The sequence below is a fragment of the Bos grunniens genome, chromosome 14 (genome assembly GCF_055505025.1).
Source record: "Bos grunniens cultivar Pamir isolate PY7600 chromosome 14, Bosgru_T2T1.0, whole genome shotgun sequence".
NCBI lineage: Eukaryota > Metazoa > Chordata > Mammalia > Artiodactyla > Bovidae > Bos > Bos grunniens.
Window position 1 is genome coordinate 52,460,941 of NC_141178.1, and position 26,128 is coordinate 52,487,068.

The 26,128-nt window shown below is 41.6% G+C and overlaps 1 long non-coding RNA gene across 1 annotated transcript in view; it reads left to right on the forward strand.

Annotated features, from left to right (window-relative positions):
• Positions 1 to 7,220, forward strand: part of LOC147359433 (uncharacterized) — a 64,372-nt gene extending 57,152 nt beyond the window's left edge. Inside the window, exon 2 of the long non-coding RNA XR_015140809.1 lies at positions 6,471 to 7,220. This is a non-coding gene — a long non-coding RNA (uncharacterized LOC147359433). The remainder of the gene's footprint in view (positions 1 to 6,470) is intronic.
• The last annotated feature ends 18,908 nt before the right edge of the window (positions 7,221 to 26,128 follow it).

Sequence of the window (26,128 nt, forward strand, 5' to 3'; positions counted from 1 at the left end):
TTTTATTCTCAATGTTATATTTTCATTCTCAGTGTTCCTTTGTGGCAATGTAGTGAAAGTTACCTCTTTAGAATACTTTGTGTTTTGTTTTTTGAAATGTTTGCAGTTGCTTCTTTGATTTAATTTCCTTTTCTTCATTTCTTGATTGCAGTATTTCCTTTGAGAGAGTCAAATTTAAACAGACTTCATGAACTGTAGACATAAAACTTTGAGAATAATATTTTCTTAAGTCTTCATTTTTTTACTTTTTGCAAACGTATTTAAAAAAATTATATTTTAAGAACTTGGTGTCTCTTTAAATTTTTTTTAAAAATTGATTTATTTATTTTGACTGTGCCATGCAGTATGCAGGATCTTAGTTCTCCATCTAGTGATAAAACCCAGGTCTCCTGCATAAGGAGCTCAGCATCTTAACCACTGGACTGCAGGTAAAGTCCTTTTTAAGTCCTCTTATATTTTTCCTTTGGTAATTGGTTTTGGCAGCACTGAGAATTTCAAGACCAACAGGATTTTAGAGTGAGAAGTATTAGTCCCTCAGTTGTGTCTGACTTTGCAGCTTCATGGACTGTAGCCCTTCAGGCTCCTCTGTCCATAGAATTCTGCATGCAAGAATATAAGAGTGGGTTGCCATTCTCTTCTCCATGGGATGCTTCCTGACCCAGGAGTCGAACCCAGATCTCCTGCACTCCTGGTAGATTCTTTACCATCTGAGCCACCAGGGGAGGCCCTGATGCTGGGAAAGATTGAGGGCAGGAGGGGAAGGGGGCGACAGAGGATGAGATGGTTGGATGGCATCACCTACTCAATAGACATGAGTGTGAGCAGTCAGACTCCAGGAGATAGTGAGGGACAGGAAAACCTAACTTGCTGCAGTCCACAGGGTTGCAAAGAGTTGGACATGACTTAGTGACTGAAGAAAACAACAGAGCGAGAAGAAGAGCCAAGGCCAGAAGTCTCAGCCCCTTCCTCCTGGTTTTAGAGAATCTTGTACCTCTGGAGTTTCTTGGCCCTCCAGATTGTTCTAATTATTGATATCAGGCTCACAGCTGACCCATATCACTGATATCTGAGGGCTCAAAAACCCTTTACTTGTCCTTTAAGGCATTCATTTAACTGTGGCATTAGTTAGTACATTTTCAGAGAGTTGTATAACCCTTAGATTGCATATTTGAAAGAGACAGTACTGATAGAAGACACACCAGATGGCATCAAGGGGGAAAAAGCCAATCTAATCTAAAATGTGGTAATAAATGAATTTTTATTTAATTAGTATGCTAATGATTAATAAGAAAGTCAATACAACTGACACCAAAGATATATTAGACATGCATTATAATAAACACTCATATTTGTGCTGCTGTAGACTATCAGAAAGACACAGCTCCGCTTGGGTATCATGTGACTGAGGAGCAGAGACAGGAAAGAATCTACTGTCGATGGTGCAACACTGGACACTTGTTTTATTTGAACAACTCCCATCTTTTTTCCTGAGGAGCAGCAATGTAGTCACCAAGGGCTTTGAAGGATATGATATAAATAACAAGAGTTTCCAGGTACAGCCAGTGACCAAGCCAGGTGAGTGGTCCCTGTGTGGCTGCAGATGCTCTCTGTTTGAAGATCAAAATCCCCATCAGTGGCTAAGTTTAAAAGCAGGGGCCATGCTCCCAGGAGGAAGAGGCTGGAAACCAAACAAATTAAGGTTTTGGGAGTCCAGGGCAGCGGGTCGGGTTCAGAAGAGGGGGCCTGCGTTTGGTGGGCAGGTAGGAAGAGGACACCCAAGGGCACCTCAAGGACACAGAAGCACAGGCACACTGATGGGAAACATAAGTGGGGCTTCCCAGAGGAGCCTCCTCCAGAGCCTCCAAGCTGAAACCATTCATCCCAGGGAGTGCGCACAGTGACTCACTGGCACAAAGAAGGGAAACACGTGCACTGCCATTTATATTGGGGTTTTTTCTCATTAAAAAAAATATTATATTCTTACATATGTCTTATGATGTATATCATACAGAGCTACAATATAACTTGTAGGTAATTTACATATAAATGAAGGTACAGGTATAGGATGCATGCTCAGTAATTTTTCTTTTCTTTCTCTTTGCATTCTTTTTTTAAGGTATAATTGATTTACAATGTTGTATTAGTTTTAATTGTACAGGAAAGTGATGCATTTATATGTACATACATACTTTTTTCAGATTATTTTCCATTATAGGTTATTACAAGGTATCAAATATAGTTGCCTGTGCTATACAGTAAATCCTTGTTTATTTTATATATAGTAGTTTGTATATGTTAATCCCATGCTCCCTACTTTATCCGTCCCCCCCTTCAGTGACCATAAGTTTGATTTCTGTGTCTTTGAGTTTGTTTCCATTTTGTATATTTGTTTATTTGTATTATTTTTTAGATTGCACATATAAATGACCAGCATATAATATTTGTCTCTCTCTGTCTAACTTGCTTCACTAAGTATAACCTTTCGCTCCATCCCTGTTGGATGCTCAATAATCTTTGCGGATGGGGTGCCATCATCTCATGCCTAAAGACGAGGGGATTTGTCCCCTGGCTAATCTAGTTTTGTACAGGTGTGTATGGTTGACTCAAAACCCAGTAGGACCGAACCTATAAGTGATAGACTGCTCAGTGCTTGAGCAGAGACGAGCAGAGCAAGGAGGCCAACAGCTGGCAAACTCAAAATCTTACACAGTTTACTTTTTTAAAAAAGTTGAACTATCAGATCAGATCAGATCAGTTGCTCAGTCGTGTCCGACTCTTTGCGACCCCATGAATCACAGCATGCCAGGCCTCCCTGTCCATCACCAACTCCCGGAGTTCACCCAGACTCACGTCCATCGAGTCAGTGATGCCATCCAGCCATCTCATCCTCTGTCGTCCTCTTCTCCTCCTGCCCCCAATCCCTCCCAGCATCAGAGTCTTTTCCAATGAGTCAACTCTTCGCATGAGGTGGCCAAAGTACTGGAGTTTCAGCTTTAGCATCATTCCTTCCAAAGAAATCCCAGGGCTGATCTCCTTCAGAATGGACTGGTTGGATCTCCTTGCAGTCCGAGGGACTCTCAAGAGTCTTCTCCAACACCACAGTTCAAAAGCATCAATTCTTCGGCGCTCAGCCTTCTTCACAGTCCAACTCTCACATCCATACATGACCATAGGAAAAACCATAGCCTTGACTAGACGAACCTTTGTTGGCAAAGTAATGTCTCTGCTTTTGAATATGCTATCTAGGTTGAACTGTAGTTGATTTATAATGTTATATTAGTTTCAGGTATACAACTTAGTGATTCAGTGTTTTTATAATTATGCTTCATTAAAAATTATTACAAAATAGTGGCTTTAATTCTCTACGCTCCACAATGTATCCTTGTTGCTTATCTATTTTGTACATAGTAGTTTGTACTCAGTCCCATACCCCTTGTTTGCTTCTCCCCCTTCCCTCTCCCCTTTGTAACCATGAGTTTGTTTTCTATATCTGTAAGTCTGTCTTGCATACATATACATTTGTATTATATTTTATATTCTGTATGTAAATCATACAATATTTGTCTTTGTCTGATGTATTTCACTAAGCTTAATATTCTCTAGGTACATCCGTATTGCTGCAAATAGCAGAATTTCATTCTTTTTTAGAGCTGAGTAGTGTTCCTTTGTCGGACATGACTGAAGTGACGCAGCAGCAGCAGCAGCAGCAGCAGTGTTCCTTTGTATATATAAACATAACCAACCTTTTCTTTATCCAGTTGTCTGTTGATGGGCATTTAGGTTGCTGCCACATCTTCACTATTATAAAGAGTGCTACTGTGAATGTGGGTGCATGTATCTTTTACAACTGGTGTTTTCATTTTTTTCTAGATAAATGCCCAGGAGTGGAATTGCTGGATCATATGGTAGTTTTATTTATTTTATGTTTCTTGAGAAACTGTCATATTATTTTCCATAGTGACTGCACCACTTTATATTCCTACTAAAATTGTACAAGAGTTACCTTCTCTCCATATCCTTGCCACCATTTGTTATATGCAGACTTTTTGATGATAACCATCTGACAGTGTGAGGTGTTGTCTCATTGTGATTTTGACAGGGCCTTTGGAAGAGTCTGGGAATCAGGAGAAAGGTCAGGGTGTCTGAGTCCAAGGAGCAGAGGCTGGTTTCGTGTGCAGCCAACCTCAGGAGGCAGATAGGAGCCGATTATGCAGTTGTTTAGGCTGTCGTATTAGGAGTCAGAGAAACAGAACCAATAAGATAACGCTCTAGCTAGCTAGCTAGCAAGAGGCAGATCTCAGAGATATTGCAGGTTTGGTTCTAGACCATCACAATAAAGTCAACATTGCAATAAAGCAACCCATATGAATTTTTTTGTTTCCTAGTACATATGAAAGTTATATTTATACTGTAGCCTATTTGCTGTGCAACAGACTTGTGTCTAAGAAAACCAATGTACTTACCTTAAGTAAAAAATTGTTCAGTCACTCAGTCATGTCTGACTCTTTGCGATCCCTTGGACTGCAGCATGCCAGGCTTCCCTGTCCTTCACCATCTTCCAGAGTTTGCTCAAACTCATATGCATTGAGTGGGTGATGCCTTCCAACCATCTCATCCTCTGTTGTCCCCTTTTCCTGCCTTCAATCAAGTAAAAGTAAAAAATACTTTGTTAAAAAATGCTAGCCGTCATCTGAGCCTTTAGCAGGTCTTGATAGTAACTTTTTGTTCTGTTCAGGGCCTCAGTGAATTGTATGATTTCCACGCACATTGGGGAGGGCAGTCTGCTTAACTGTACCCATTAATGTACTAATCTGATCTAGAAACACCCTTGCAGACATACCCAGAATAATGCTTAGCCAAGTATCTCAGTACCCCGTGGTCCAGTCAAGTTGACACATAAGATAACCATCACAATTTTTATCACAGATTTCATTGCAATGCGTTGAGAAGGTATTATGCAGACAAGAGAGATAAATAGGGTTGTGTTTTCAAAAATTCTCTCTGGCTGCTGTGTGTAAACTTAAATGGGAGACTTGTTAGGAGATTTTCTTTCAGGATGTATCTCTTCTTTAGGCTGCTATATAATAATTTCCAAGGGCATTTGTTGTTATTATTTTATGTATACTTAGACGTTTCCTTAAGTATTGTATATATGTAGAGAATATCAATTAACCCCAGTTCTAACTTGTGTGAATTTTGTGTTTAGGGACCAAAGTTCTGAGTGTAATTTTTGTCATGGTTTTGATCTCTATCTATAGTTCACGTGTGTGCATGCTCATTCACTTCAGTTGTGTCCAACTCTTTGTGACCCCATGGACTGGCCTGCAAGGCTTCTCTGTCCATGGAATTCTCCAGGCAAGAATCCTGGAGTGGGTTTTCATGCCCTCCTCCAGGGGATCTTCCTTATGTCTCCTGCATTGGCAGGCAGGTTCTTTACCACTAGCACCACCTGGGAAGCCCCCTATAGTTCATAGCTGTCTTCAAATAATTCTGGACACTTATGATATATACATCATGGGCTTTTCTATGTGTATAATACACATTTTGATATTGGCTCAGTATATTTCATTGAAAAGTGAAAATGTCAGATAAAACACAGTTCAAACTTCCTTGTATATTTGTTAGTGTTAGATTTAGAAAACCATTCAATGCCCCTGATGTTGAATAAACATACAAAACAGGTTGTATTTTTCAAGCATCTTGTCTCTGTACTTCAAATTGTATCTGTCACATAGTAGGTATTCAGCAAATATTAAGTGAACCAGTGATGACAGAATTTCTGAATAGTAACCCGGCACATTGTGAATATGTTAGTTGCTCAATTGTGTCTGACTCTATGTGACCCCATGGACTGTAGCCTGCTAACCTCCTCTGTCCATGAAATTCCTCAGGAAAGAATACTGGAGTGGGTTGCCATTTCCTTCTCCAGGGGATCTTCCCGACCCAAGGATTGAACCTGGGTCTCCTGAAATGCAGGCAGACTCCTTTAAGTCTGAGCTACTAGGCACACTGTACGTATTGCAAAAATACTTGTTGAATTCAGTGGACTCTCAGAAACTGGAGAAGAATGTTAAACTGATGACTTAGAATAAATGTGTTAATATTATGCATATTTAACACTTAATATTGAATGCTTCCATAGAGCCAAGTTATATGTAAAACTCTTGACATGTTTTTATCTGTTTCATTTAGTTTCTCTACACCTCAAAAAATGTTTTTGTTTGTTTGAAACTGAACCCAATGGATTAAACCATCTGCCTACTGTTTTCAAAATGAAAGAATTATTTTCTCCCAAATGAATGAGATACCCTAGAATGTAAACCCTTAGAGGGCAAGAATCAATATTTTCATGTTATTTAATATTCTGCAAAGGAAAATGCAAAGCTATGCACTCAGGAGACACTTAACAACACAGGCTGACTATGGTAAAACCTCTTGAAATCAGACTTACATGGTTGTTTGTTTTCCAGGTTGTCAAAATATCATCTCTACTTGGCAGAGTGAAATAGAGACCCAGAATAGCTAATACTGAATACTGAAGGAAAAGAATAAAGTTGAAAGACTAATATTAGCTGACTTCAAGACTTACCATGAAGCTCAATCATAAAGATAGAGTGGTATTGATGAATGATTAGACAAGCTAATGGAACAGAATAGAGATCCCAGAAATAAATCCATGTAACTATGATCAACTGATCTTTAACAATGGAGCCAAGGTAGTCTTTTCAATAAACACTGCTAGGACAACTGGACATTCATATAAAAATATCTAACCACAGGCTTCAACAAAAAATAACTCAAAATGGATCATGGGACTAAATGTAAGCTGCAAAACCATAAAACTGCTTGATAATGACAGAAGAGAGAATCGACATGACCGTGAGTATGGTGATGACTTTTAGATGCAATACTAAAGGCACACTCCAGGAAAGAAAGGATTGGTAATTTGGACTTCATTAAAATTAAAGTCTTCTGCTCTGCCAAATACAATGTTCAGAGAATGAAAAGACAAGCCACAGACTGGAATGGAGAGAACACTCACAAAAGACACATCCGATAAAAGACCGCTAGCCAAAATATGCTAAGAACTCTTAAAACTCAACAACAGGGAAAAAAAAACAGCCTGATTAAAAAAACTGATCAAAGACCTCACCAAAGAAGGTGTACTCTTACATACGTATACAGTGTATACAAGTGAAAAATAAATATGTGAAAAAATGCTCTACCTCATGTGTCATCAGGAAAAGGTCAATTAATACAACAATGAACTGCCACTATACATCTATTAAAATGGCCAAGTCCAGAACACAGACACCACCAAATCCTCATGAGGTTTTAGAGTAACAGGAACAGTTCTTTGCTGGTGGGTATGCAAAAGAATCTGCCTGCTAATGCAGGAGACACAAGAGACGTACGTTCGATCCCTGCGTTGGGAAGACCCCCTGGAGAAGAAAATGGCAAACCATCCAGTAGTCTTGCCTAGAATATCCCATGGACAGAGGAGCCTGGTCCTCTATAGTCCATGGGATCTCAAAGAGTCAGAGACGACTGACCACAGCAGCAGATGCAGGTAGCCGCTTTGGAAGACGATTTGACAAAACTAAGCATACTCTTACCTATCTAGCAGTCCTGCTCCTTGGCATTTATCCAAAGGAGTTGAAAGCTTATGTCCCCACAAAAAACCCAAACATGGATGTTTATAGCAGCTGTATTCATAATTGTCAAAATTTGGAAGCAATGAAGATGCCTTCCCGTAGGTGAATGGATAAATAAACTGTAGTACATCCAGACTGGTAGGTGGTTGTTCAGCACTAAAAAGTGATACACTGTCAAGTCATGGAGGGAGTGTAAATGCTTATTACTGAATGAGAGAAAACGATCTGAAAAGGTCACACTTGGTATGATTCCAACACTATGACATTCTGGAAGAGGCAATAAAGACAATAAAAAGATCAGTGGTTGTCAGGATTTAGCAGGAAGGATAGATGAATAGGGTTTTCCCTGATGGCTCAGCTGGTAAAGAATCCACCTGCAGTGCAGGAGACCCTGGTTTGATTCCTGGGTTGGGAAATCCCCTGGAGAAGGGATAGGCTACCCACTCCAGTATTCTTGGGCTTCCCCGGTGGCTCAGATGGTAAAGAATCTGCATGCAATGTGGGAGACCTAAGTTCAGTCCCTGGGTTGTAAAGATGCCCTGGAGGAGGATATGGAAACCCACTCCAGTGTTCTTGCCTGGGAGATCCCATGGACAGAGGAGCCTGGTGGGTTATAGTCCAGGAGGTCACAGAAGAGTCAGACATGACTAAGTGACTGAGCACAGCACACGTAGATGAACAGGTGGAGCAAAGAGGATTCTTAGGGCAGTGAAACACTCTGTATGATGCTCTAATGGTGTCTGCTGCTGCTCCTGTTTAGTTGCTAAGTTGTGTCTGACTCTTTTGTGACCCCATGGACTATAGCCCACCAGGCTCCTTTGTCCATGGGATTTCCCAGACAAGAATACTAGAATGGGTTGCCATTTCCTTCTCCAGGAGATATTCCCAATCCAGGGATCAGATCTGGGTCTCCTGCTTGGCAGGCAGATTCTCTACTACAGAGCCACCTGGGAAGCCCATAATGTATATATATTTATCCAAACCAATAGAATATACAATACAAAGAATGAACTGTAATGGGAACTATGAATTTTTGGTGGTAGTGGTGTCATTGTAGGCTCATCAGTTGTAACAAATGTACCCCTTGGTGAGGGGATGTTGATAATGGAGGAGGCCATGCATGAGTAGGGGACACTCAGTTACTGTGAACCTAAAATTGCTTCAAATAATAAAAGCTATTTAAAAAATTTTTTAAATGGTGCCTCAATAGACACTATAAAGAAGTGAAAAGATAATCTACAAAATGGAAGAAAATAATTGCAAAAATACATTTGATAAGGGACTTGTATTCAGAATTTATAAAGAACTTTTTACAAATGAACAACAAAAAGACAAATAACCCAATTAAAAAAATAAGCAAATGATTTGAGTAGACATTTCTCCCCAGGAGATATAGAAACATCCAAGAGGCACATGAAAAGATGCTTCAGATTATTAATCATTACAGGAAAGATAATCAAAACCACAGAAGGCCCTTCACACTCACTAAGGTTGCTAAAACAACAGAGATAGCAACAAATGTTGGCAAGGATGTGGAGAAATTGGTAATTTCATGTGTGGCTGGTGTTCTCAAAGCAGTGAAAAGCTCAGAGATCTCTTACCACTCTGGTTTTCAATTGTATTTTTATTTTTGTCCTCTAGAGGTTTTGCTTATTTCTTTTGTGAACTTAGATATTCCTTTAAAATGACTAAGAAAAAAAAAAGATCCATATTTCCAGATGTTTTGTGGTGATGAGTTTTCTCAGGAAATATAAGCCACCAAGCTGAGAGAAATGGAAGTTATCATTTTGTAAGAGATGCTACTTTAACAAAGGATATCTGTGCTACTCCATTTATGGATATCTGATAAATAAAGATATCTAAATCTTCACTATAACAATATTTTGACCCCTTTTAATCCAGTTTTCAAAGTAAAACATAAACTTGAATGAATTATTGGGTTTGAAAAAGAACAAATATGAATAAAGCATAGTTTGACACTTTGCTGAAAAATTATATTAAATAAAATTATGTACAGTGTATTATAGATGGCATACAGTGCTGCTGGTTTAACCTGCCAATTTCTCCTCATCCCAGAACTGGTGTAAATCCTTCTGCAAGTATAACTAAGTGAATAGTCTGTACAAGCTTAGTCAGGGCTCCTCCTTCATTGTCCAAGTGTTCTTGACCCTATCCTAAAGCCTACCCTCAATTATGCCTCAAACTGTTCTCTGCTGACAGGGTACTTCTTACATCAAGAGCCTGAACTACCAGAAAATGCCCAGATCCATTTCTGTACTTTTCGAATGTTCTCCTTACAAACATTCTTGATCCATTGTACTTTTAAGAGGGTCTGTACTCTGGTCTGTAGAATGTGGCGTGATGACTTGATAATCTGGGAATGTTGTTGCTGTCGTTTCATCACTAAGTCATATCTGACTTGTTGCGACCCCATGGAGCCCAACAAGCTCCTCTGTCCATGGGATTTCCCAGGCAGGGATATTGGAGTGGGTTGCCATGCCCTCTTTCAGGGGATCTTCCCAACCCAGGGATCAAACCTGCATCACCTGCATTGGGAGGCAGATTCTTTACCACTGAGCCATCTGGGAAGCCCAATCTAGGAATACGTGCCTCATATATTTGCCTATGGTGTGCAAGGAGAGATCTCTGTCTAGGGTACCTCAAACATCTCATCTTTGATTGTGGAGGCACTCCTTGACACAGATCTGATCTAAAATTACATTTTCTATTGGGCAGAATGAAGGCTATCCAGACCTTTATTAAAAAGAATCATGTAACATTTTCTTTATTCTCAGAAGCTCAGAGGACTGTTGCATTAACCATTTTATTATCTTCACTGACTGGGTAATATAAACTCTCGGCCTTTAGGTTTTTATGGTTCATTCAGGTCAAAGGAGCCCAAATATTCATGCAGAAGGGAATTATAGTCAGACGATAAAGTAGTCTACAGTCTTTTCTGCAGATAGTGAGGGTTGACTGTAGTAAGGTTTCTGTTGGTCTTTAAGAAAATCAATTACCTTGTAGCTTATATTATTCATATTGTACCTTAAAAAGTTCAGTGAACTGAACATCTTTACTTCTAGATATGAAGACAGAAGAAGGACTAAGTGTGAGCCCTGGTAATGACTTCAGTGACAATGTTTTTCTCCCGTTACAGGCAAAGGATGGGGGTGGAATTTACATTGCAACCAGAAGCAAAAAGAGCAATATTTAGTCTAAGCTAACAGACTTTCCCGAAGCCCTATTGTAACTTAAGTGCACTGGTGGCAGCTTTCTAACTCATAAAAAATACTTGTTACAGAGCACATACCACTAAATGAACCAAAACGTACGAAGTGGGGTTTTCTGTTTAAAATAAATAAGCACCATTTGACATCTGGTGAAAATATCTCCTCAGCACCTTTTGTTCTCTCTCGCTTACACTGATGAGGTTTGAAAGTTGAGAAACTGCCCTGATAGGAAAGGAAGCACATGAAGAAACATGACTATTAGTTTTCCTTCGCTGCAAATGTCTGAAAATTTCACATCTCGAGCCTGTAGTTATTATGGGGTTTGGCGTGTGGGTGGCTGAAAATATGGTACTTGGCCTTTTGGTGCCAAACTTTCAGGCGGCTTCAGCTGTCTGTATACAAAAGACATGGCAGAATGTGTCACTTTACTTTTAATATTCGGAATTGTTCGTCTTGCCAGTGGAATAGTGAGTATGTGGATGGTACTGTTGATCTTGGAGCCTGCCAGTCTCCGAGAATCTTAATTGATGAAGATGCTGTTAGGAACAGAGTGAGCATGTGGGTGGGGACAATGGCTTAGTGAAAGTCTGCAAATTTGAAAAATGCTGTCCTGGGGTGCCATCTCCTCTCCAGTCTCCTCCTCACCCTCCACACCCAATTTTCTAATTTTCCCTTTTCCTGCCTCAATTTAGCATCTTTGATTTACCCTGGCCCCTGATCTTCATGTAAACAGAAATTAAATGACAAATTTCCAAGACCCCTCAAAGGCCATTCTTCTATTGAAATTTCTTAAAATTTTGTGTGTTAGTCACTCAGTCGTGTCCGACTTGTTGCAACCCCTTGGACTGTAGTTCGCCAGGCTCCTCTGTCCATGGAATTCTCCAGGAAAGAATACTGGAGTGGGTTGCCATTCCCTTCTCTAGGGGATCTTCCCAACCCAGGGATCGAACCTGGGTCTCCTGCATTGTAGGCAGATTCTCTACTGTCTGAGCCACCAGGGAAATGGAAGAAATGATCTTTCACCCACTCCACAAACCTTCTGGATGACCTTCTCTAGAAGTTTGACGTAAAGGCCTTGAACTTGAAGGAAACTGTAAGCTCTGGTTCATGAGGATCGTTTTTTCTTCCTGACTGGTTGCATTCCTGTCTTCTTTGCTTAGCTTTCTCCTTCCTCTTCTCTTGAGTTTCTTCCAGCTCTCTTTCCTTTCTCTGAGTTTCTGTCTAGTCAAATGGAGAGCTCTTAAAGCCTTACCTCCCAGGGAAATTACAAAGAATCACGGACTGGCTGGCTGTGTTACCTAGGGAATTTGGGAAAATTGTATCTCTGATTAATTAAAAAAAATAACATCAATAATGATTTGCCTGGGATGAATACATGTGTAATTCTCTTAAAAAAATTTTTTTTTTCCTAAAGTCTTTCTTTATTTAATTTGGTACAACATTGCTTCTGTTTTCTGTTTTATCTTTTTTGGCTACGAGACATGTGGGATATTAGCTCTCCAACTAGGAACTGAAGCCACAGCCCCTGTGTTGGGAGGTGAAGTCTTAACCACTGGACTGTCAGAGAAGTCCCATGATTTTCTTTTGAAGTGGCAGAGCCAGACCACTCGAGTTATGGGCACATCATACCCCTCACAGCAGAGTTGATTTCTGTGTGTGGATCCCAGCCTGGGAGAGAGCAAGGGACATGTGTCTTCTTTGTTCTTGGCCTTCCCCCTCCACGCCTCCTCTCCCTCCATGAAGCCTGCCCTTCCTACTTTTGCAGGCTTTTTTCTGCAGTAGTTTGAGATAGTGATTTCAAGGAAAGAATATTTCAGTTCAGTTCAATTCAGTCACTCAGTTGTGTCCAACTCTGTGACCCCATGGACTGCAGCATGCCAGACTTCCCTGTCCATCACCAACACCCAGAGCTTGCTCAAACTCATGTCCATCGAGTCAGTGATGCCATCCAACCATATCATCCTCTGTTGTCCCCTTCTCCTCCTGCCTTCAGTCTTTCCCAGCATCAGGGTCTTTTCTAATGAGTTTCTGCTCTTTTTATCAGGTGGCCAAAATATTGGAGCTTCAGCATCAGTTCTTCCAATGAATATTCAGGACTGATTTCCTTTAGGATTGACTGGTTTGATCTCCTTGCTGTCCAAGGACTCTCAAGAGTCTTCTCCAACACCACAGCTTGTTCTATGAAATAAAGGGCCTTCTACAGTTTCCATCATTTGTACAATGCATTTATTGAATATTTCCTATACAGTCAGGCAGTCTTCCCTGGTCGCTCAGCTGGTAAAGAATCTGCTTGCAATGCTGGAGACCTCAGTTCAATTCCTGTGTCAGGAAGATCTGCTGGAGAAGGGGTAGGCTACCCACTCCAGTATTTTTGGGCTTTCCTGGTGGCTCGGATAGTAAAGAATCCATCTGCAATGTGGGAAACCTGGGTTCAATTCCTTGGTTGGGAAGATACCCTGGAGAAGAGAATGGCTACCCACTCCAGTATTCTGTCCTGGAGAAGTCCATGGACAGAGGAGCTTGATAGGCTATAGTCCATGAGGTCACAAAGAGTCAGATGTGACTAAGTGACTTTCATTTCACATACAGTCAGGCACTGGGGTTGTGACTGGTGATGCAGCAAAAAAAAAAAAAAAGACATTCTTTTCCTATAAGATGCTCACTGTATGGTAGAGGCAAGACCAATTACATAATTTGCCTTTTTTGTGGCCATACCATGAAGCATGAAGGATCTTAGTTCCCGATCATGGATCGAACCCATGCCCCCTGCATTGGAAGTGCACAATTTTAACCACTGGACCGCCAGGGAAGTCCCAAGACCATCTACATCATTTGTGAGTTACACATGATGATTTTGGGTCTCCTTGTTTTAAAAGTTATTTAGAAATTCAATATTTGACAGCAGGGCACTAAACCAAGCATCCTTTTGAAGCTGGAGCTCCGTGAGAGTCCATAGGGACAACACTCGTGGGAGGTTGGGTCTCGGGGGGAGAGATGATGTACGTAAAGGGATAGAAGCCTGGTGGAGAAGGCCCAGGAGAGCTCCAATAGTCTTGGTGGCCCGAGGAGACAGTGGATGTCCCCTGACGCAAGGAGGAGTAAGAAGGCAGCTTTGCCTCTCAGAGATTTCCTGTCTCATCTCTCTCTCACTAATGGACTTAAGAAAAATGTATTTCTCCTTTACTCTCTCCTTCAGATACAATCATCAACAGCTTTAGCGTTGTCTTGCCAAAATGAGTATATTTTAATATGGAACTCCTTCTTTGTTCTGCCAAAAAAACAAAAAACAAAAAAAGAGAGATGCAAATCATTGTAACCCAAAACATAACACACAGCAATAAAATAACATTCTAAAAAAGTGAGGAAAATAAAGCTAATGGAAAGGTAGGAAGAATAAAGGAAGGCAGTAATGGGGTCAGTGTATAATATGCTTTGAGATCCTTTACCTCTGCTAGAGGTTGGCTGAAAAATTTAGATTTTATTGTGGCAAAATATACACCACATAAATTTTACCATTTTAACCTTTCTTTTTTTAAATCTACTCTGTGAGACTTGTGGGATCTTAGTTCCCCAATCAGGGATTGAACTCGCATCCTCGGCAGTGAAAGCACAAAGTCCTAACTACTGAACTGCCAGGAAATTCCCTCATTTTAGCTGTTTTTAAGTGTATAGTTCAGTGGCACTAAGTATAGTCACATTACTGTGTAACCACCACACCATCCATCTCCAGAACTTTTTCAACATCCCAAATGGAAACTCGTGCTTGTGTGCTTAGCCAGGTCCAACTCTGCGACCCCATGGATCACAGCCTGCCAAGCTCCTCTGTCCATCGGCTGCTCCAGGAAAGAAGACTGAGGTGGGTTGCCATGCCCTCCTCCAGGGGATCTTCCATGACCCAGAGATCCCTTATGTCTCCTGCATTGGCAGGCAAGTTCTCTACGGCAACTCTGTGTCCATTAAACAATAACTCACTTCTGCATCTCCCCAGCCTTCAGTGATTGTTTTCTGTCCCAATCAGTTTGACTATTTTAGATACTTTAGAAAAGTGGAGTCATGTAATATCCGTGTTCTATTGGAAATGGCTTATTTCACTTAGCATGGTATCTTCACATGTCATGTTGCAACATGTATCAGAATTCCCTTCCTTTTTAAGGCTAATATTCCAATGCATGTATCGACCACATTTTGTTTACCCACTCATCTGTCAGTGAACACTTGGATTGCTCCTACCTCCTGGCTGTTGAGAATAGTGATGCTATGAACATGGGTGTACAAGTATCTGAGTCCCTGCTTTCCATTCTTTTGGAAATTCATACCCAGAAATGGGACTGCTGGATCATATGGTAGTTCTGTTTAATTTTTTGAGAAACATCAAATTTAGTTCCAAGGCTTCTAGGGGCCATCTTAAGATCGGAAACAGTAAAATACATGATTCACAGTTCCTCCCAAGTAAATGCAGATCAGTTGTTTGTGAGACTAGAAAAACCTTGCTTTCTCCCTCGGGTCTGCAGGGAGAAGGTACCCTGCAGTACAGTGAGCCACATGACCTACGGCAGAAGCAGTGCGTTTCTGGGGAGGCTGATGAGAGCACAGGGTAAGGAACGCAGGCCATGTGGTCCAGGCTCAGAGTGGGGCTGCCTCCTCTTAGGATGCAAATTCCAAAGAAGAAAATGATAAGCAGGGCAGAGAACAATGAAGGAATATATCCTGGGGAAAAGGACGTTTTCTTTGAGAAAGCTTTCTGAGCACTTTGCAATTTAGACAAGACTCTGACGCTGGGAAAGACTAAAGGCAGGAGAAGGGGGCGACAGAAGATGAGATGGTTAGATGGCATCACTGACTCAGTGGACATGAGTTTGAGCAATCTCTGGGAGATGGTGAAGGACAGGGAAGCCTGGCTTGCTGCAGTCTGTGGGGTTGCAAAGAATCAGACACGACTGAGCGACTGAACTGGACTGATTCTTTTTCAGCATACGCTGCTCTTTATTTCTCTCTGTAGCAAGCTAGATCGCTGATTAACCACTGCTGTCATAAACTCCAAGTGGGCCGTTTGGGGTGCCTTACCGCCACTTAGTGTCCTGTACTGAGCCCCGCTCTTCATGCAGTGTCTACCTCAGTGTTTTGTTTTTATTAGAAATTCACCTCGCCTTGTCTACTGAGAGGAGAGAAAAAAGGAAATTAGACCCTGGAGCTCGGCAAGCCCATAAAATGGCAAGAGATTCCTGAGGAAGGCTGCGCCGAACCCCTAGGCCCCGGCTGCCTGCGCGGTAATGAAATGCATGACTACAGGAGATGATAGTAATTGCGGCGATGGCTCGTTACAGCTCCCGGGTGATTTGATGCTGTCAGGAGTGCGCTGTCCTCCGACATCCCAGGAGGCGACCGGCATCAGTGACTGCGGGCCCTGATTGGGGCAGTGAAATATTGCTGGCAAAAATTAAAAGGTCCCCGTGTCAAAATAATTCATGATATGCATATCTTCCATTCTGATGAAACGGCTGATATCCGGATTAGCAAGATAATAAAACTGATCAGGCTACAGTTAAACAATTTAAGTTGGAGAGCTGTTCATTTTGTAGGTGTCACTTGTCAGATCAAGGGGTCAACGTGGAATGAAAGGCTCTTCCCGGTAACCTTCCGAAGATGTGGATCCAGCGTGTTCTTCGCGATTTGTCCAAAGTTTTCATCATCCGGCTGCCGACCAGCATTACCGCGGCAGGCTGTATTCTGACATTCAAATCCCCGGAATGACAGGTTATTAGGAGCCGAGGACTGGCTCTACATACATTAAGCGCCGTATCTCTGACCTGTAATGTGAACCGATAGTGATATTGTAATTGAGTGAGTCTGCAAAAAGAGGAGGGGGGCGTCTTTATTAAAACATGGGGAGAGAAAGGAAAGCATTTCTATTTCTGATGATTTGTGGGCTTGGAAGGGAAGCTTTTGGGCAATGATTTATTTTTCGTTTCGAAAAGGTAGAGTGACGTACAGAGTGTTTACTGGGTGTAACGGTTATTTGACGAAGATAAGGCAAGCTCTCTCAGCCTCCTCTCCAAGTGCTGAGCAGGCACAGATCAAAAGAGATTTGTTCTATTAAAGGCAGTAGCTTTAAAGTGAATACAATGGACCCACATACCTCCTGAGGCTGTTCTCAGGGTCTTGGCCCTGTAGCTCTGGCTTCACTTCTCGCCCCTCCTAGGTCTGAGCCCCTTCTCCTCTGAGTACCAAGGCGGGTAGCGGAAGGGGGCATCTACTATTGGTGTCAGTGACTCCATTGTGGGGTGCTGCTGTGCACAAAGTGACTAATTTAATATGTGTTAGTGGGATCTCAGTTGATTCTTTCAGGCTTCTCCTGAAAGACCCTCATCCAAGGGAGTCAGACAGGCAGGTCACTGAATTCAATCTTGTCCGACTCTTTGTGACCCCATGGACTGTAGTCCACCACTCTCCTCTGTCCATGCAGATTCTCCAAACAAAAATACTGGAGTGGGTTTCCATTTCCTCCTCCAGGGATCTTCCCAACCCAGGGATTGCACCTGTGTCTCTTACATCGCCTGCAGTGGCAGGCGGGTTCTCTACCACAGCACAACCTGGGAAGCCCTCAAATTCTAGAATAGGTTGTGGAAACCCTCCAACAGCCTGAAGAAGCTCAGGGACTGTGTGTGTGTGTGTGTACGTGTGTGTGCGTGCCCCTGTGTGTACAGGTGCATATGTGTGCAGTGAATATGCATATACACACATTTGGGATCTGTTGCTGATTTCCTAGGGTAAGAATTGCCCAGCGAGTTTGGGTTGAACATGTACACACTGCTGTATTTGGAGTGGATAACCAACAAAAACCCACTGTGTAGCACAGGGAACTTGGCTTAATGTTATGTGGCAGCCTGAATGGGAGGGGAGTTTGGGGGAGAATGTATACATGTATATGTGTGGCTGAGTCCCTTTTCTGTTCACTTGAAACTGTCACAGCATTGTTAATTGGCTATACCTCAATACAAAATAAAGAGTTAAAAAAAAAAAGAATTGCCCAGAGAAAATTCTAATAGAAGGTGCACTGTTCCAAGCATTGGGAAATTGAGACTCTGGGATGAATTTCAGCAACGACACCCTTAAGTGACCTTGGGCACGTTGACCAGCATCTCCATCTGTAAAGTAGTTGTTCTGGTGCTGTGGTAGTGAGAAATGACATAACAGATACATGTGCTATTATAAACTGCAGTATGAACATAAAATGTCACTAATCTTAAGAATAGGACTGATGAATGTTTAGCCCCATGCAGATATAAGGGTTTATTATATCTACATTTGGATACTATCAAAGGAACTCACATTGAGATTCTTCAGTATTTGAGGTATGTTTTATAAAAATACCCCAAATGGGGCTTTCCTGGTGGCTCAGTGATAAAGAATCTGCCTGCCAATGCAGGAGACACCAGTTCGATCCCTGATCCGGGAAGACCCCACATGCCATGGAGGAATTAAGCCCATGTGCCCTAACTATTGGAGAAGGCAATGACACCCCACTCCAGTACTCTTGCCTGGAAAATCCCATGGACGGAGGAGCCTGGTAGGCTGCAGTCCATGGGGTTGCTAAGAGTCGGACACGACTGAGTGACTTCACTTTCACTTTTCACTTTCATGCATTGGAGAAGGAAATGGCAGCCCACTCCAGTGTTCTTGCCTGGAGAATCCCAGGGACGGGGGAGCCTGTTGGGCTGCCCTCTATGGGGTCACACAGAGTCGGACACGACTGATGCGACTTAGCAGCAGCAACCCTAACTATTGAGCTGGTGCTCTAAAGCCTGGGAGCGGCAGCTATTGATTCCATGTGCCACAGTTAGTGAAGCCTGCGTGCCCTAAAGTCCTTGCTTCCTAACAAGAGAAGCCACCACCAAGAGAAGCCCACACAGCACAAGTAGAGAGTAGAGCCTGCTAACCACAACTCGAGAAAAGCCTGCTCAGCAATAAAGACCCAGCACAGCCAAAAATAAATAAATAAGTAATAAAAAAATACCCTAAATGAAACATAGTACCTTTAAACATTTTGAAAATGGTTATTGTCAGTCTCTTTTTAGTTCTCACTATTACAATGGTCACCTCTTTTTCATTTTATGAAAATTATTTGGTAAAAGCTGTATGTGTAGAGAAAGCACCTCAGCCTTCATCAAAATTGAAATCCACTCTTCTCATTTTATGGATGTTGGTGTAACAATGGTGTTTATAAATACTGATAGCAAGATAGCAATGAGACATGAAGAGTGATTGAAGGTTTTTGGATTAAGATACTGGGTAAATAATGGTGACATTTTTAAAGATGGTGAGGACTGAGAGTTTCTGGGTATAAAAACTAAGAATTCTGTTTATGACATACTCGGTTTGAAATGCCTATTATGTTATTTATTTCTTAATAGTTATATTTGGCTGTGTTGGGTCTTGGTTGCAGTGGGGTCTTCACTGCAGTACATGGATTCTCTAGTTGTGATGGATGGGCTCAGTTGCTCAGCATGTGGGATCTTAGTTCCCCAACCAGGGACTGAACCCACATCTCTTGCATTGCAAGGCTAATTCTTAACCACTTGGTCATCAGGGAAGTCTTGGCCTGTTATGTTATATTTTTCCCTGCTATAAATTTAAGTATCCTTGAATGACTTACTTTTATAGTCACATAGGAGATATGTTGTAAATAAACTTACAAATGGATTTTTGTTAAATAGATAAACTACAAATAAATCAAGAATTTGTTTAAATTCAGCAAACATAATGAAACCTAAATATATAAGACCCTGTGTATAAAGAATGAATAAATAACTCATCGTGTCCTCCATATGAGAAAAAAGTAGTATACAACAGTGGAGAGCAGGGATCATTGTAGATTAGGGTGATCAGAGAATGCTTCCTGCAAGAGGTTAATTTTGAAAGAGACTAAGGAAGATGAGTCGGTGGATGGGAAATACAAGGACTTTCCACAGGGAAAAATATCAGTAACTGCTTCAAATATGTGTCTGAGTGAAGGTTTACTGAAATATGAATTTCTGATTTACTTTGTGCATCCTTTGTCGCTCAGTTGTGTCTGACTCTTTGCTCCTCTTGTTGTGGAGCATGGACTCTGTGGCGTGTGGGCTTCAGTCGTTTTGGCTCCCAGGCTCTAGAGCGCAGACTCAGTAGTTGGTGCACAGGCTCAGTTGCTCCTCTGCATGTGGGGTCTTCCTGGATCAGGGATCAAACCTGTGCCTCCTGTATTGGCAGGCGGATTCTTTACCATTGAGCCACCAGAAAAGCCCCGTGTGTTTATCCATTTTTAAATTATCTGAGGCCACTGGTAACTGGAAGTAGTTTTGCTATGTCCTGGGCTAATTCACAGACTGGAAAGATCTGAGTCAGTCTAAGTTACTTATGTCAGTGTAGATATTTCAAGTTACTAAACCAAAGAACTTGTTAGCAGCAAGTGTGAGAGGGTCAATGTATACTCTCTTTCCCATTTTTGGGGGTCATTTTAGATAGAAATTAGATAAAAATGTGCTTTGAATCCTGCATTTTTAGGATTAAGGATTGGATGTCCGATGTGTATGATCCTACTGTTCTTATAATTTGAAAAATAATATATAAAATATATATCTATATGTTTAAGAAGTATTGTCAATGTCTATTTTGCTTGTGTGTAATAGGAAATGAAATAAAAGAGGAACTGATGACTGACAGGGTCATCCTGTCTTGCTATGGCTGAGATGCTTCCATGGGAAGACACATTATGTTATCCTTTTGGTCAATTTCAGGACATATGGTTAATCTCATTATCATCAGTACTAGCTGAGTTGAGACCAGTGAGCTTCCTGAATTGATATATACCAATATATCAGATAATCATAATTACAGATTATGATTATAGATTGCAGACAGTCGTAATTCCATAAAAAGTGAAAATAAGATACTGAATTAAAGTTGGTCAACTTTCTGTTTATGTTGAAAACATAAGAGGAAGGAAATTTTAACTTAAATGTCTTACATGGCCCTTCATAGCTTCAAAACATTCATACAAATGTTTTTGTATGTTTTCAATGGAGATCAAACCAGTCCATCCTAAGGGAAATCAGTCCTGAATATTCATTGGAAGGACTGATACTGAAGCTGAAATTCCAATACGTTGGCCACCTGATGTGAAGATCTGACTCATTAGAAAAGATCCTGATGCTGGGAAAGATTGAAGGCAGGAGGAGAAGGAGACGACAGAGGATGAAATGGTTGAATAGTATCACCGACTTGATGGACAAGAGTTTGAGCAAGCTCTGGGAGTTGGTGATGGACAGGGAAGCCTGGTGTGCTGCAGTCCATGGGGTCACAAAGAATCAGACATGACTGAGCGACTGAACTGAACTGACTGAATGCTGAAATTATTTTTCATTTCCCAAATAATGTTATTTACTCTTTTGTATGGAGAAGGCGATGGCACCCCACTCCTGTACTCTTGCCTGGAAAATCCCATGGATGGAGGAGCCTGGTAGGCTGCAGTCCATGGGGTTGCAAAGAGTCAGACACGACTGAGCGACTTCACTTTCGCTTTTCACTTTCATGCATTGGAGAAGGAAATGGCAACCCACTCCAGTGTTCTTGCCTGGAGAATCCCAGGGATGGGAACCTGGTGGGCTGCTGTCTATGGGGTCACACAGAGTCGGACACGACTGAAGCAACTTAGCAGCAGCAGCAGCAACTCTTTTGTAAACCGTTGGTTTAATAATCACACAAAGTGCTCAGTTGAGATTTGAAGTTCTAATCGGATATTCCATGGAGGTCAGAGACTTTTCGGTTGCACTGATACAATTTCTGTCAACTCTTATGTATCATAGATCTAATATGTTTCAGGATTCTCCAGTGTGGAAAGTAAGCATGGACAGTGTTCTGGGAGGACCTAACTTGGTTCCAAGGAGTTTGTTCCCTTAGACCAGACCTTTGGCCTTCACTTCTCACCTTCCACTTTTTGTTAATGTAATATTCTCTGTGTTTATTATCATTATCCTATTTTCTTTGGTCTCATAATAGATGGAAGGGAACACTTATAAGTATGTGTTCTCCATTCTCTTCAGAAAGAGGGCAAACTTGAGAGAGAGAGCCGGGGTTGTTTAAGATTGTGGCTTTCGACAGTTGGAGGGATGATATGGTCCAACCTAGTTTTTCATAGAGATAATTCTTATTCTTATACTTCTTTTTTAAACATTGAGGTATAGTTGATTTACAATGTTGTGTTAGTTTCAGGTGTACAGCAAAGTTATTCGGTTTTAAAAACATTAGTTAGTGTTAGTCACTCAGTTGTATCCAACTCTTTGTGACCCCTTGGACTATATAGCCCACCAGGCTCCTCTGTCCATGGAATTCTTCAGGCAAGGATACAGGAGTGGCTTGCCATGCCCTCCTCTAGGACTCTTCCCAACACAGGGATTGAACCTGTGTTTCTTACATCTGCATTGGCAGGTGGGTTCTTTACCACTAGTGCCAGCCACACTAGGTCCTTGTTATTTATCTTATACATAGCAGTGTGTATCTATTAGTCCCAAGCTCCTAATTCATGTCTCTCCTACCCTTTCCCCTTTGGTAACCATAAGTTTGTTTTCTGTGTCTGAGTTGATTTCTGTTTTGTAAATAAGTTCATTTGCATCATTTTTTTAGATTCTTCATGTAAGTGATATCATATGACCTTTGCCTTTGCCTTACTTCACTTAATATGGAATCTCTAGGTACATCCATGTTGCTGCAAATAACATTAGTTCTTCCCTTTTTATGGCTGAGTAATATTCCATTGTGGAGCTTCCCAGTTGGTGCTAGTGGTAAAGAACCTGCCTACCAATGCAGGTGGCATAAGAGAGGTGGATTTGATCCCTGGATTAGGAAGATTCCCTGGAGGAGGGCATGGAAACCTACTCCAGTACTCTTGCTTGGAGAATCAGATGGACAGAGGAACCTGCTGGGTTGTAGTCCATAGGGTCTCAGAGTGTTGAACATGACTGAAGTAGCTTAGCATGCACACACATGATATTCCATTGTTTATATGTAGCACATCTTTATCCAGTCCTCTGTTGATGGACATTTAGGCTGCTTCCATGTCCAGGCTATTGTAAATAGTGCCACAATGAACTTTGAAGTGCACGTATCTTTTCAAATTATGGTGTTCTCCAGATATATACCCAGGAGTGGGATTGCTGGATCACATGGTAACTCTATTTTTAATTTTTTCAGGAACCTCTATTCTGTTCTCCATTGTGACTGCACTAATTTATATTCTCACCAATAGTGTAGAAGGGTTCCCTTTTCTCCACACCCTCACCAGCGTTTATTATTTGTAGACTTTTTAATGATAACCGTTGTGACTGGTGTGAGGTGGTACCTCATTATAGTTTTGATTTGCATTTCTCTAATAATTAGCAATGTTGAGCATCTTTTCATGTGCCTGTTGGCCATCTGTAAATTCCTAACACTTCTTGATTGAAGAATTTATAACATTTCAAACAAAATAAATGAGGAACCTCAGCTGCCTGTCTAGTGGGAGGCATTAAAACTGGGTGGATTGGAGCATGTGCTCTGAACCTGCCAGCCTGACTTTGGATCTCGATTCCACAACTGTGTGATTTTTGGATGGGATACTTATATCTCTCTGTGCTTCAATTTCTCTCTCCTTAAAATGGGGAGCAATAATAAATAATAATTATCTTATCAGGTTAGTGCAAAGGTTATACTAGTTAATCAGTGCACGGCACTTAGATTAGTGTTAGCTCATATTCTGATTGCTCACAGTTTTCTATTATTCACTTATTACCCTGTTTAGCTCTTGGTGAGATAGGACTTTGCTCTTTTCCTCCCATTCTTTTCCAATCTAGGAACCAGTACCAGCTACTCTCCTCATTGTGTTTGGAGCATTATACTTTAAGTAAAAGTGTCAGTCGCTCAGTTGTATCTGACTCTTTGCTGACCCATGGACTGTAGCTGGCCAGGCTCCTCTGTCCATGAAGTTCTCCAGGCAAGAATACTGGAGTGGGTAGCCATTCCTTTCTCCAGGGGATCTTCCTGACCCAGGGATCGAACCCGGATCTCCCCCATTGCAGGCAAATTCTTTACTGTCTGAGCCACCAAGGAGTGGTGATATATTTTAATATGTTTTATATTTAGCAACACTGTTGTAATATCTTAAGGCACCACAATAGAAGTTTTCCTATTGCTCAGACTCTAGGAGGGGAGGGATGAAGGGACTGGGGAGAGAGATGGCCCCCGAGGGGAGGAAGAAGCCATGAGAATTAAGGGCTGGAAATAACTCCAAAGGGAGCTGCCCCCAGCAAGGTCTGTCAGGGGCTGTTCCTACAGCGCTTACTCTGATCTGTCAGAGGTGAGGGCTGAGTCGGTCCTTCTCCAGGAGTGGTGCTTCTGTGTCTCGTCTACAGGGGGCAGCACCGCAGCTCTGGTCATTTGTATCCTCAGGCTTCTCTCCCCTCCCTCCCATTTCCCTTCTGAAATACATTGTTTTTACAGCCCATCTAATTTGGGCGTAGGCTTGGCCAGCCTCGTTGTCATTTTAATATATATTATTTTGGTTTCTCACACAATCTGTAATTTATTTTATTGACTTTCTAATAAATAGGGGGGAAAAGATCTTATTTCCATATGGACTGTGCGTTATGGAGAAGCCCCTCATGGCTCAAAACCAGAGCAAATCCACTCTGGCTCGTTTTCATCCCTCCCACTTGAGGTTTATGTGTCTCTCCTCTCCTAATTTTTCATTAGAATATAATAATCGTCTGAGGAAAGGGTGATTTGGTATGTGATATATTTCATTATGCTCTTATGGTAAGGGTAGTGCCCAAAGTGAGAGAGCATCACTAATTTTTCGGCACAGTAATTTATTCCACAGCATTTAAATGTTGTAATTTTCACACGGAGGCACATGCTGCCACATCGATCTTTCCCTGGACCAGTCTGTCTTGCTCTTTCCTTTTCATCTGTTTTGTTTTTGCATATTTTTTTCATAAATTCGACAGATGGCCTCTTGATGAATCCTTGATAATACTGTCATGTAAAGCAGCAAAGACTAGAAATCATCTCACAAAGATTTTTCATTGCAAAGGGAAAATTGAACAGAGCAAACATCACTAAGTCCATAACAACAGCCACAAAATATCTACTTCACGTCAATAAAGAGGACAGGCTTGCCTCCTCCTGCTTCCTGCACCAATGCCAGCGTCCTTTTAAAGTCCTCTGAATATTTTATATTCCATTTAGATCCCCCTTGCACGCCTCGGGTCGGTTGAGATTTGTGAGTTTCATATTCCAAATGTTCACGCAGCCTCTTTCACGCGTCCCCTCGCTTCTCCCCGAGCCCCCGCTCCCAGGGCTCCATAATTGTGGATCAGGTGAAGTTTGCGTCCCCTCATTTCAAGGTCATGCACCAATAGGACCATTTTCCTGATTCAGAGGGCACGTAATTTCACAGCCGTGTACTCCTCATTAATCCCCCTGAGTGGGGGCTCGGGGAGTTCCAGATCACAGATTTGTTTTTGTCTTGTTCTCTGACTCAGTGCTTCACAAAGGGATTAGATTAAGCTCTGTGATTGTATTTGTATCTCCCTGCATCGTGTTAGAAATAAAGTGATTTCTTCTGTCCCCTCCTGCCCCCATACTCCACCCCTTCCCATTTCCTGTCGTCATATTTCTTCCTCCGGTTTAATGACTAGGTTGCAGTTCATTAAAGAGAGATGCGTGGCAAATACAGGGAATTGTTCATTTACTGGTAGTAGTTCTAGCTTTCTTTGTTGATATACAAATACATACATATATGTAATTATGTGTGTGTGAGATGTATGTGTGTATATATATATATATATATATATATATTTCTGTTTTCTTTTAGTAGCCTGTGTGTGAAATCTCCAGGATTACCACAAAAATGAAAATTTGTTGTCTAGTGGGTGTGAATTGAAATCCCTGTGAACCTGAATTCTGTAGTTTCTAAACGTTAGAATGTCCTGAAATAAGACCATTATTGATTAGTTTCTCAATGCTGTTGCCTGCTAGGATGAGTAGGCACAGGACCTCAAGCAGGGTTCCCCCCCCCCACATTTTAAAGTGGCTTCTTCCTCCTTGCCCTCTCTTTCTGCTTCTCATTCCAGTTTTTGACGGCTTCTGTGACTCTCGGCGACCATGAAAAGGACCCACCTGGGCCTTTTATGATTTCTCAGGATGTGTGAGCCACTGGGGGCTCTTTCTGCA